Source organism: Carlito syrichta, unplaced genomic scaffold (genome assembly GCF_000164805.1).
Source record: "Carlito syrichta isolate Samal-C Ts95f unplaced genomic scaffold, Tarsius_syrichta-2.0.1 Scaffold307161, whole genome shotgun sequence".
NCBI classification, from domain to species: domain Eukaryota; kingdom Metazoa; phylum Chordata; class Mammalia; order Primates; family Tarsiidae; genus Carlito; species Carlito syrichta.
Window position 1 is genome coordinate 103,745 of NW_007251257.1, and position 12,919 is coordinate 116,663.

Consider the following 12,919-nt stretch of genomic DNA (forward strand, 5'->3'; position numbering starts at 1 on the left):
TTTTTTTTTTTTTTTTTTTTGCTTAGAATTGTTCTGGCTATTCTTGGTCATTTATGTTTCCATATGAACTCCTGTATTTTTTTTTTAGATCTAAGGAGAAGGTTGCTGGTAATTTGATGGGTATTGCACTAAATCTATAGATGGCCTTCTGTAGGATGGACATCTTAACAATGTTGATTCTTCTGATCCATGAGCATGGGATACTTTTCCACTTGTTTGTATCATCTTTGATTTCTTTGAGCAGTGTTTTGTAATTTTCATTGTAAAGGTCTTTCATGTCTCAGGTTAGAAAGATGCCAAGGTATTTCATTTTTGCATGTGTGTGTGTGTGGCTATTGTGAGTGGAATTGTGCTTTTATTTGGGTTTCTGTTTGTTTATTATTGGTGTAAAGAAATGTGATTGTCTTTTGCATATTTATTTTATACCCTGAGACTTTGCTTAAGTCCTTTATCAGTGCAAGGAGGTTTTTGGCTGATTACTTTGGATTTTCAAGGTACACAATCATGTCTGCAAAGAGATGATTTGACTTCCTCTTTTCCAATTTGGATACTCCTGATCACCTTCTCTTCTCTGATTGCTCTAGCTAGGACTTCCAAAACTATGTTGAACAGGAGGGGTGAGAGTGGACATCCTTGTCTTGTTCTAGTTTTCAGGGGAAATGGTTCCAATTTTTGTCTGTTTAGGAATATGCTGGCTATGGGATTCTCATAGACGGCTTTTACTATTCTGAGGTATGTTCCACCTATGCCTAGATGTTCAAGGGTTTTTATCAAGAAATGGTGCTGGATTTTATCAAAAGCTTTTTCTGTATCTAATGATATAATCATGTGGTTTTTGTTTTGATGTCTGTTGATGAATTTAAATACATTTATGGTCTTACGAATGTTGAACCAGCCTTGCATTCCAGGGATGAAGGTTACTTGGTTGTGATGATGATTTTTGAGATGTATTGTTGTATCTGGTTTGCTAGAATCTTGTTGAGGATTTTAGCATCTGTGTTCATCAAAGATATTGGCCTGTAATTCTCTTTCTTTGTTGGGTCTTTACCTGACTTGGTTATCAATGTGATGTGGGCTTCATAAAATGGAATACTTTCAGTAGGATTGATATCAGTTCTTCCTAGTATGTCTTGTAGAATTCTGCTGGAAAATCTTCTGATCCAGGGATTTTTTTGTAGGTAGTTTTCTTATGACATAGTCAATTTCCTTGATTGCTATTGGTATATTTTGGATCTTGATTTCTTCTTGTTTCAACCTAAAGGGTTATGTGATGCCAGAAAGACCTCCATTTCCTTTAGGTTTTCAAGTTTGTTTCCATACAAGTGTACATAGTAGTCTCTGATGATCTTTTGTACTTCTTTGGGGTCAGTTGTGACTTCATCTTTTGTGTTTCTGATTGTGTTTATTTGGACTTTTTCATTCTTTTTCTTGGTCAGTCTAGCTAGGGGACCATTCATCCTGTTTATCCTTTCAAAGAACCAGTTTTTTGTTTGGTTGATTTTTTGTGTTATCTTTTTGTCTTCTATATCCTGGATTTGGGCTTTTATTTTGGTGATCTGGATTCTTCTGCTGAAGTTAGGGTTTTGATAACCTTGCTTTTCCAACTTCCTTAGGTGACTTGTTAGGCTGTTAATTTGTGATCCTTCAATTTTCTTCATGTGCATTTGTAGAGATATGAATTCCCCTCTTACTACTGCTTTCATGGCATCCCAGAGATTTTGGTAGATGTTTCTTCATTTTCAATTGTTTCCCGGTATCTTTTGATCTCCATTTTGATTTCCACGTTGACTCAGGAGTTGCTTAGCATCATGCTGTTTAGTGTCCATGTCTTTGTGGTTTTGGTGGAACCTTGTTGGTGTTGATATTTATTTTTATTCCACTGTGGTCTGAGAAGATGCATGGCAAAATTTCAATCTTTTGAAATTTATTTATGCTTGATTTATGGCCAAGAATGTGGTTGATCTTAGAGCATGCTCCATGCATTGATGAATAGAATGTATAATCTATGGTCATTGGGTGTAGTGTTCTGCAGGTATCAATTAAATCCATTTGGTCAGGAGTCTGATTGAGGTTCCAGATCTTCTTGCTGATTTTTTGCCCTGATGATCTGTCTAGGGTTGTGAGTGAGGTATTAAAGTCCCCAGCTATGATAGTGTTAGAGTCAATCTCTTTTTTGAGCTTACCTAGAAGCTCTTTTATGAAAGTTGGCACTCCCATCGATGGGTGCATATATGCTTAGGATAGATATTTCTTATTGATGGATTGAACCTTTTATCATTATGTAGTGGCCTTCTGTATCTTTTTTAATTTTTGATAGCATAAAGGGTATTTTGTTGGAGATTAAGATTGCAACTCTTTCTTTCTTTTGTGTTCTGCTTGCTGGAAATTTTGCTCCCCACCCTCTTATTTTGAATATGTGGGTATCCTTTCTGGTGAGATGAGTCTCTTGGAGGCAATATATTGTGCTTGATCATACTTTATATATTTTGCCATTCTATCTCTTTCCAGTGGTGCATTTAGTCAATCCACATTCAGGCTAATTACTGAAATATGAGCGTTCATCCCTGTCATGAGGTTTTTATATGGTTGTGTGGGGGTCCTACCCCTGTGAGGATGGGGGGGTCCCTGGCACATGTGACGGTGTCAGCGATTTATGAAAGAGAGAAGAAATTAGAGAGAAAGAAAGAGACTGGACTCCTGTCTAGTGCAGAAGCCATTTATTGGAAATTGCAATGGGTCTTTTATCCCCAAATTTTACACAGTCTCACATATTTTTCACATGAACACAAAGCCAGGTATGTGAGGGGTGTCCCCCACCCACCAGACATTTTCTCAGGTATGAGGAAGGACAAACTCAAAATTGTCTTACTGTTCCCTATACTTGGTTAATGTTCCTCAAAAGCAATGTAACAATACCTACTAGCATCATGATGTTTTAATAATCAATAACTCTTAAAGTTTATGTGTACACAATACCTATGATGACTAATTTAAATCCTATTACCTTTCTATTCTATGCTAATTCTACTTATACAATTGCTATGGAAACTTTTAATTATAGCTCAAACCAGTTCCTAAAGAATATGGCCCAGTCCAAAGATCACACTGGGCTCTCCAGAATGTGGCCCAGTCCAAAGTTCACAGTGGGCCACTTCTTGGAACAAATGATTACGATCTCACTCAAAATGGCTACCACAAACTTCTAAGAACTACATAACTACTATATAAAATTATTTTATTTCTCAACCAACATACTAAAACTGTGACCGGTACTAAAGCTCTTAGATGTGACCCAAGTTTAAACTGTAAGTTGTGCTAAAGCCAAAACTGCAGTCAGTAGGAAAAAGGGAACCATGAGTTTCTAAAGTTAGCTGTGTTCCTCTGGGTCTCAGAGTTCTATGCTTGAGCTAGCAGGAGTTTTTTCTGGCTATATTGCTAAGTAAGAAAAGGGAGAGGGAATGGGATCAACAGCTCCCAAATGTATCCTAGTGGTCTCGGGGTCCACGGCCCTCCCTGATCCCTAACGCTCAGTGGGCCTCCATGACTGGCTCCCAACAGAGTTGTTGTTGTTCCTGTTTTTTTGTTGTCTTTCTTTTGATTTTTGGGTTGACTCATGTGTGTTTTCAATCTTTTTTCCTGTACTCTTGTGAAGAAAGTTGTACTTTCTGAAGTGTTTCTTGTAGCGGTGGTCTGGAGGCAGCGTGAGTCCTTAGGGATTGGATATCTGGGGAAAATTTTAATTCTCCCTCACTGATGAAGCTTAGCTTGGCTGGGTAGGTTATTCTTGGTTGAAATTGTTTATCTTTCATAACTTTAAAGATTGGGCCCTAAGCTCTCCAAACCTGAAGTGCTTTTGTGGATAAATCTGCTGCTATTCTAATTGATCCTCCATGGTAGGTAGTCTGACCTTTTTCTTTTGTTGCCTTTAGGATTTTTTTCTTTTATACCTACTTTGTTTAGGTGAATTATTATGTGTCTGGGAGTTGGTCCTTTCATTTGTTGTCTTATGGGATTCTCTGAATCTCTTGTGTTTGAATTTTTGCATCACTGATGTGATGAAGGAAGTTTTCTTGATTAATTTCATGGAATATTTGTCCCAGGGTGGTCTCTGTCTCTCTTTCTACCTCAGGAAGTTCAATTACTCTTAGGTTCAGTCTCTTGAAATAATTGCTCATCTCTTGAAGGCCTTGGTCTGTCTTTTTAATCTTCTTTTCTATGTTTTTGACAGTTTGGGTTAGTTCTATATTTTGGTCTTCAAGCCCTGAGATTCTTTCTTCTGCTTGGCTAATTCTGCTTTCCATGCTTATCAGTTTGTTGTTTATTTTATTCACAGTATTCTTTACTGCCGTTATCTCAGTTATCAACTCCTTCCTATTTTCCTCTTGTCTCTCCTCAATTCTTTTTAATCTCTCTATTAATGTCCTGATATCTGGGTTTGTAGTTTGAGACCAGTCATTCTGGGGGCTCTTCATTGTTTGCATTCTGAATTCTGTTTTCTCAGTCTGACCTCCCAGGGGTCTGTGAAAGAACCCATATTCTTCTTTTGGTTTTTCTTCATTTGTGCAGATTTTCTTCCACACCTCCATCCCCTTGTTTAATTCTGTTGTTCAGGGATGGTGGGGTTGCTTTTACTTCTTTTTGTTCAATCTCCTTTTCTTCTTTATGAGGATCCTCTGGCTTTGTTCACTTCTGAAGCTGGACTGTTGGTTGGGGGCTATACTTTCTGCAGTTTTAAGTTATAACTGGTGGGGAGCTGTGATTAAGAATCTATCTGTAGATCCCATATCCACTGACAGATGTATTGGCACCTTGGGACCCACTTCCCACAGACTTACAATCTGTCCATGCAGTGGGAGTTTAGGTTTGCTCCCTGGAACAAAGTGAGGTTAAAAAAAAAAAAAAAGGAAAATAATGGAAGAAAGAAGGGGGAATCAAGAAGAAGTTGGAGAGAGAGAAGAATAAGAGGGAAAACAGACAGACATACAAACTAACAAATAAAAAGAGTCACAAAGACAGAGAAGAGTAAAAAAAACAAATAAACAAACAAGCAAACAAAAATCCCTAAAGCATACAGGTAATCATATAAACACACAGTCCAAAAAACCCTGCTTTTTTATGTATTCTACCCCTACACAAATAGGGAGTCTAAATAATAGAAAGAAGAGAGAATAAAAAATAAATAAATCAGTAAAATAACAAAAGCAAAGCAAATACGAAAACATTGCCAAAACCAGAATGAAAGAGAAAAAAAAACCTAAATCAAAAAGCAAACAAAAGTGAGCAAAACAAACTGTCAAAAAAATAAAATAAGAAATCAAAACAAGAAACCAGACTGGCTCTGAGGTCTTTCCTGTATGTCCAAAGTCGCTTCACCTCTGATCTTTAGCCCCTTCCCTCTGCTCTTCTCTCAGGCAGATAGGGTTACTCATAGTTTGGGTCATTTGCCACAGGCCTACTTTGGGAGGAGGATGAATCAGATCTGTGTGCCTTGGCTTACTGTCTTTCAGATCTGCCACATAGACCTGAGTTGTCTGTGGCAGATTCAGCATAGGGGAGGGGCTTCTGTCTCTCCCACATCCATAAGATTACCTTAGGCAACAAGTTGGAGGCTGAGGAGCTGGGTGGAGCAATGCAGATCTCTGCCTGGAAAATGACTGTGGTGGGTGATGCCTCACCAGGCATGGGCTCCTCTCCAGTTTTCCCTGAACCTCTCTCTCTGCTGATCAGATCCAGGGTTCCAGCTGATCCATTATGATAGATGGTGGTGTGGGCCCAGCACCAGGCACTGGGAATCTGCAAGGTACATTTATATCTTATTTCTTTGTTTTATTGTAAAGATGTGGGGTACACATCAAGATTAGGTACATAAGTAGTCTATGTGCCAGTGAAGTTTGGACCTCCAACTGGTCCTCTTAACCCATGGTTTAGGATCAGGTACTCACAGTGGTGGTATGTCCCCTGACAGTGTCCCACTACTGCCAATCCTTCTCTTGTAGTATTGTGATAAATGTTCAGGATCCACATATGAGTGAGAACATGTGGTATTTAGTTCTTTGTTTCTGTGATAGATCACTAAGTATCATGGACTCTAAATCCATCCACATTGCTGTGGAGCTCATAATTTTGTCCTTTATGGCTGTGTAACACTTCCATTAAGTATATACACCACATTTTCTTTATCCAGTTCACTTTCAAAGAGCAGCATGGTTTCAATGGTTCTATGTTTTTGTGATTGTGAATAGTGCTGCAATAAACATGCATGTACAACTCTCCTTTTTGTAGAATGATTTGAGTTCCTCCAGGTATATTCCCAGTAGGGGGATTGTTAGGTTATATGGAAGGTCAATTTCTAGTTCTTTTAAAAATTGTCACATTGTTTTCCAAAGAGGTTTAACTAATCTGCACTCCCACCAACCAGTGTAGAAGTGATCTCTTTTCTCCACATCCTTGCCAGCATCTGTTGGAGGTCCAAACTTACCTGCATATAGACTACTTATGGCCATCTTTACTGGAGTTAGGTGATATCTCAAGGTGGATTTGCATTTCTTTGATGATTAGTGAGGCTGAGCATTTGTTCATGTATCTGTTGGCTATTCATATACCTTCTTTTGAGAAGTGCCTATTCATGTCTTTTGCTCACTTTTTAATAGGACTTTTTTTCCTTTCCACTTGTTTGAGTTCCTTGTAAATACTGGATGTTAGACCTTTGTCAGATATATGGTTAACAAATACTTTTGTCCCATTCTGTGGGTTGTCTCACAACTCTCATGATAATTTCCTTTGCTTTACAAAAGCTTTTCAATTTGATGAGGTCCTATTTATTTATCTTATCTTTTATAGCATAAGTTTCTGGGGTTATGATCAAGAATTGGTTTCTTGTGTCAGTGTGCATAAGTGTGTCTCCTGTGTTTTCTTCTATGATTCTTATAGTTTGAAGTCTTACATTTAAGTATTTGATTCATTTAAAGTTGATTTTTGTGTATGGTGATAGGTAGGGGTCCTGTTTCATTCTTCTGCATGTGGTCAGCCAGTTTTCCTAGCACCATTTGCTGATTAAGGTCTCCTCTCCCTGGTGGTTGTTGTTGCTGGCTTTGTCAAAGGTGAGTTCATTGAGAAATTGAGTTTTTGCTTCCAGGATTTCTATCCTGTTCCATTGATCTATATGCCTGTTCTTGTGCCAGTACCAGGCTATTTTGATAAGTAGAGCCCTATAGTAAAATTTAAACTCTGGAAATGTGATACCTCCCTCTTCGTTTCTTTTGCTGAGGGTTGTTTTGGCTATTTGTGCTCTTTTTTGTTTCCATATGAATTTCTGTGTTGCCATTTCCAGATTTGAGAAGAATGATGTCAGGAATGTGATGGTTATTGCATTGAATCTGTAGATTGCCTTGGGTAGGACAGATATCTTAATGATACTGATTCATCCAATCCATGAGAATGAAATGTTTTCCATTTGTTTGTATCTTTGATTTATTTGAGCAGTGTTTTGTAGTTTTGTAGTTTTCATTGTAAAGGTCTTTCACTTCTCTGGTTAGATGCCAAGGCATTTTTTCTCTTTTTCTTTTTGTGGCTATTGTGAATGAGATTGATTTTTATTTGTTTCTCTGGTTGATTATTCATTGTGCATAGAATTGCAACTGTCCTTTGCATGTTGATTTTGCAACCTGAGACTTTGCCAAAGTCATTTATTGGTGCAAGGAGGTTTTTGACAGATTTCCATGGGTTTTCAAGGTGTAGGACCATATAATTTGCAAAGAAGGATAGTTTAATTTCTTCTTTTCTTATTTTTTGCTTCCATATACATTTTTGTATTGTCTTTCTAGGTTTGTGAAAAATTATGCTAGTAATTTGGTAAGGATTGCATTAAATTTGTAGATTGCCTTGGGTGGAATGGGCATCATGACAATATTGATTCTTCTAATTCATGAGTATGGTATGTTCTTCCATTTGTTTGTGTTGTCCTTGATTTCTTTAAGCAGTGTTTTATAGTTCTCATTGTAAAAGTCTTTCACCCCTTTGAGTAGATGGTTGCTGAGGTTTTTTATGGCTATTATGAATGAGATTGTGGGGTTTTTTATTTGAACAAATGTTCAGCCTCATTAATCATCAGAGAAATGCAAATCAAAACTATAATTAGATACTACCTTACACCAGTCAAGGTGGTTATCACTAAAAAGAAAACAAACAAACAAACAAACAAAACACAGGTATTGTTGAGGCTTCAGAGAAAGTGTAATGCTTCTGTTGGTGGGAATGTAAGCTAGTTCAACTTCTGTAGAAAGCATTGTCATTTTCTCAAAGAACTAAAAACTGAGATATTACCTGATCTAGCAATCCCACTTCTGGGAATATCCCCAGAGGAACATAAATCACTGTACCAAAAATGTCAGCTGCATGTATAAATTTATTGTAGCACTATTCACAATAGCCAAAACATGGAACCAACCCAGATGCCCAAATAAAATGTGGTACATATACACGATGAAATACTAAGCAGTCATAAAAAAGAACAAAATCTTGTCCTTTGCAGCAACACGAATGCTGCTGGAGATCATTATTCTAAGTGAGCTATCACAGAAACAAAAAACTGATTACTGCGTGTTCTCACTCATAAGCAGGCCTTAGACACTGGGCACATAAACACAAAAGTGGGAAGAGGAGAAGCTGGGTATTGCTAAAGAAGGGAAGAAGGGAGGAGGGATAAAGGGCTGGATACCATGTCCATACTAGGGAAAGAGAGGGTTTACTAGAAATCCAAACCTCACCTTCATGCAATTTACTTATATGTAGCAAATCCTCTGATGCATCCCACAACTCTAAAATCTTTCAAAAAATTACATCGAAGTGTCAAGTAGTCTAAGAAATCCTCCCTGTTTCCAAACCCAGTATTACTTGCTGTCTCTTTTCTGCTGTCCTAAAATATTATGTTGTCATCTTTCTTATTTGCAACAACTTCCACACATATTTTTTCCTATTAAAAATGTATATTTCTTTCTTGACACAATGGACCTTGGCTAATTCATATTAATATTCAAAATATCAGGTAGAGATACCACAACACCAAACTTGATTGTGATATATTATCTTTTTTACATATTACTGTATTTAAATTACTGATTCGATTTATTAAGAATGTCAACACAAATGTTCATAAGAGATAACAGGCCATAGTTTCCTTATCCTGTAATTTTTTTTCTGGTGGCAAATTAGGGTAATGCTAATCTCATAAAAAGTTTGTACATATCTCTACTCTTCTACTTTCTGGAAGAGACATGTAGACTTGTTTCAATTTCTTCCTAAAAAGTCTGGTACCATTCAATAGTGAAGGCATCTGAACCTGGTGTTTTATTTATGGAAGGTTTTTAACTACACATTCAAATTCTTTAATAGATACAGGAATACTTTTTCAGTGAGTTTTGGTAGTTGTATCATTAGAAATTGGCCCATTTCACTTGTCATCAAATTCATGAGTATGTGTTGTTTGTAATTCTTTCTTATTGTTTTTTTGTCTGTGGACTCATAGCTATTACTTCTTCTTCCATCTTGATATTGGCAGTTTATGTTTTTCTTACTTATTCTTCAGTTAGTCATTTGATAAAGTATTAAGACTAGCTCAGTCAAATTCATTTTCAAGTTTCTGTTACTGAAATAAGATTTTAAGATCTGCATCAATTATGAAAGAGATAAATTATAACATAAATTGTTCACTCACAATATTCCAAGCATTGTGATAACTATACTTATGGTCTATATATTTTATTCATATTTGTATGTACTAGGCATCATTATAAGTGATATAAAAAATGGAGTTGGTATTTTTTCATTTATTCCCATTAAATAGATACAAAAAAGAGGCACAGATAATTTTTTTAAATTTCCCATAAATCACCAGGATTTTTAACTAGCAAAGTCAGGATGATTTCACAGAAAATTCTCATAACAAATATGCTATACTTTCTATGCTATATAACATCCTTGTGATTTTGTTTTGTTGATTACAATTATAAAAAATGAGACAAAACTCGTTTTGTTTGGGTGATTAAGGAAGGAAGGCACTGGGATGACCATTTCCTCATTTTCAGCAGCACTTAGTGAAGAAAAGAACTGCAAGTGTTCAAGTGATCAGTGATTCCTCTTGTTAGAAGAAAACCTTTAGACAAACTAAATTTAGCAGTGTTTAATTAAGCAAAGAGCAGTTCTCCAATTGGGCAGCCTCCAGAACTGAAACAGGTTCAGAGCACCTTTGGATCTGCCACATAGTCAGATAACATTTATGAACAGAAAAAATAAAATAAAATGATGTACACAAAACAGAAATGAGGTGCAGGAACAGCTTGGATTGGTTACAAATTGGTATTTGCCTTATGTGAACATGATTTGAACAGTTTTGATAGTTCAAAACTCTGTGATTGGTACAAAAATAGGTTACAGTCTGTTTACACATCCAGTGGGGTTGCAATTCACTATGGATGAAGGAATGTTAAAGTTGAACTAAACATACATTAGTTGGCATTTTAAAACTAAACTTAATTTAACACTATTAAAAGAGAGACATGAGATGAGTATTATAGACTGTAAGAAACAACAATGACATATAGTAAAAACCAATGTATGGCTGAACAGAGGCCATGAACCAAGCAGGAACTAAATTAATGAGATTTGTTTCACATACATGTATGTCTTACTTTTCCTTCTGTATCAATAAACTGAGGTATTTACTTGGATATGATAACATAGTAAAGAGAGCACTTCTGAGCACATGTATGGAAAAAACAATTTCTGTTTGGCAGTGCTTTATGTTTTAATTGAGATAAAATTCTTGCAACGTAAAATTCATCATTTTATTCTTTTAAAATGCACAAATATGGAGTTTTTAGTGTACTTACAATATTTTGTAACCATCACCACTATATAACTTCTGAATATTTTCATCACTCCAATCAGTAATTCCATACCCAATAAATAGCCATTCCCCTTCTCCCAGCTCAGGCAGCCATTAATCTATTTTCTGTCTCTGCAGACTTGCCTACTTTTGTGTCTGGCTTTCTTCATTAGCATAGTGTTTTCAAGGTTCATCCATGAATGAAGCATACATCTTGTATAAACCATGCATGTGGCATGTGTCAGTACTTTATTATCTTTTATGGGCAAATAATATTCTGTTGTATACACACACACACACACATATGTTGTGTGTGTGTGTGTGTGTGTGTATGTGTGTGTAGAAAGATAACAGATTTTTAAAAACCATTCATCAGTGATATTTGAGTTGTTTCCGCTTTCTAGTCATCATACATAAAGTTTCTAGCCATTATATATAGTGCCGATATGAACATTTGTGTACAAGTTTTTGTGTGACATATGTCTTCAATTCCTGGAAACAAAATTTCTGGGCCCTGAGTAACTCTGCAATTAACTTTTTGAGTAACTACCAAACTGTTTTCTGTAGTAGCTGCACCATTTTACATTCTCACCAGCAACGTGCAAGTTTTCCAGGATCTCTATACCTTCTCATCAATGCACAAAAACACAGACAAAATATGCACATAATATTATATATCATATGTTTTTAAATATACACACATATCATATATATCAGATATAATAATAGCTATTCTAGTGACTATAAAGTGGTATGTCATGTGGTTTTGATTTGCATTTTCCTAATAGCTAATTATTTTGAGCATATTTTCATGTACTTATTGCCTATGTATTTATCTTCATTAGGGAAATGTCTATTCTAATTCTTTGCCCATTTTTTGTTGTTGTTGAGTTTTTGGTCTTCTTATTGTTGAGTTGTAAGAGTTACTTTATGCTAATTTAACCTAAAAAAGTGCAAGATTTTAATGAAAGAATTAAAAATTCCAAAATTTTTAAAAATATTAAGGAAGATCTAAATAAATAAAAATATGTCCCATGTTCGTAGAATGGAAGATTTAATATTGTAAATGAAGGTACCAATACTCCCCAAACTGGTCTACAAATTTAAAGAAATTCTTATAAAAATTCCAGCTACTCTTTTTGCATTAATTGATATGCTTATCATAAAATGTATATAATATTACAAGGGACCTTAAAAAAACCAAAACAATATTGAAAAAGAGGAACAAATTTGAATGACGTACTTTCAAATTCAAAACTTACTACAAAGCTACAATAATCAAGATAGTGTGATAATAGCATATACTATACATATAGGTAAATGCAATATGATAAGAGTTTAATAATAGACCTATTTATTGTTGAAAAGTTTATTGTTGAAAGTCACATGACCTATTTGTGGTCAAGTGACTTTCAACAAGAGTGACAGTATCATTCAATAAGAAACAATAACTTTTTCAAACAATGGCATTGAAATAGTTGCATATCTACGTGCAAAAGCATGAATTTTTACTTCTACCTCTCACCATATAAAAATCAACTCAAAAGAAATAAAAACCTTAATATAAGAACTAAAACTGAATTTCTTAGAAGGGACTGATGGTACAAATCTTTGTAGCCTTAGATTAGGCAATGATTTCTTAATATGACTGCAAAAGAAACTTCGTTAAAAGGTAAAAAGAGATACATTTGACTTATCGAAATAAAAATTTTATGCATCAAAGGACATTATTAAGAAACTAAAAAGGCAGCTCAAAGCATTGTAAAAATATTTGCAAATCATGTATCTGACAAGATCTACAGTTTGTAAAGCTTGTTGGAAAGAAAACTGTGAATTGAGGCTTTCAGGGCCTTGAACACAACAACATGGACTCACTCCCTTTTATTTGCCATGGAAAAGCAGATGGTTAACAGTTTGGGTTCAAAGTCATAAAACAAATCAGAACAAAAATCTAAAATTATTTCTATTCAGGGTTATATGGATAATAGTAACACTATCAAACACCTAATTACTTTCTTTTTTTTTTTTTTTGAGTTG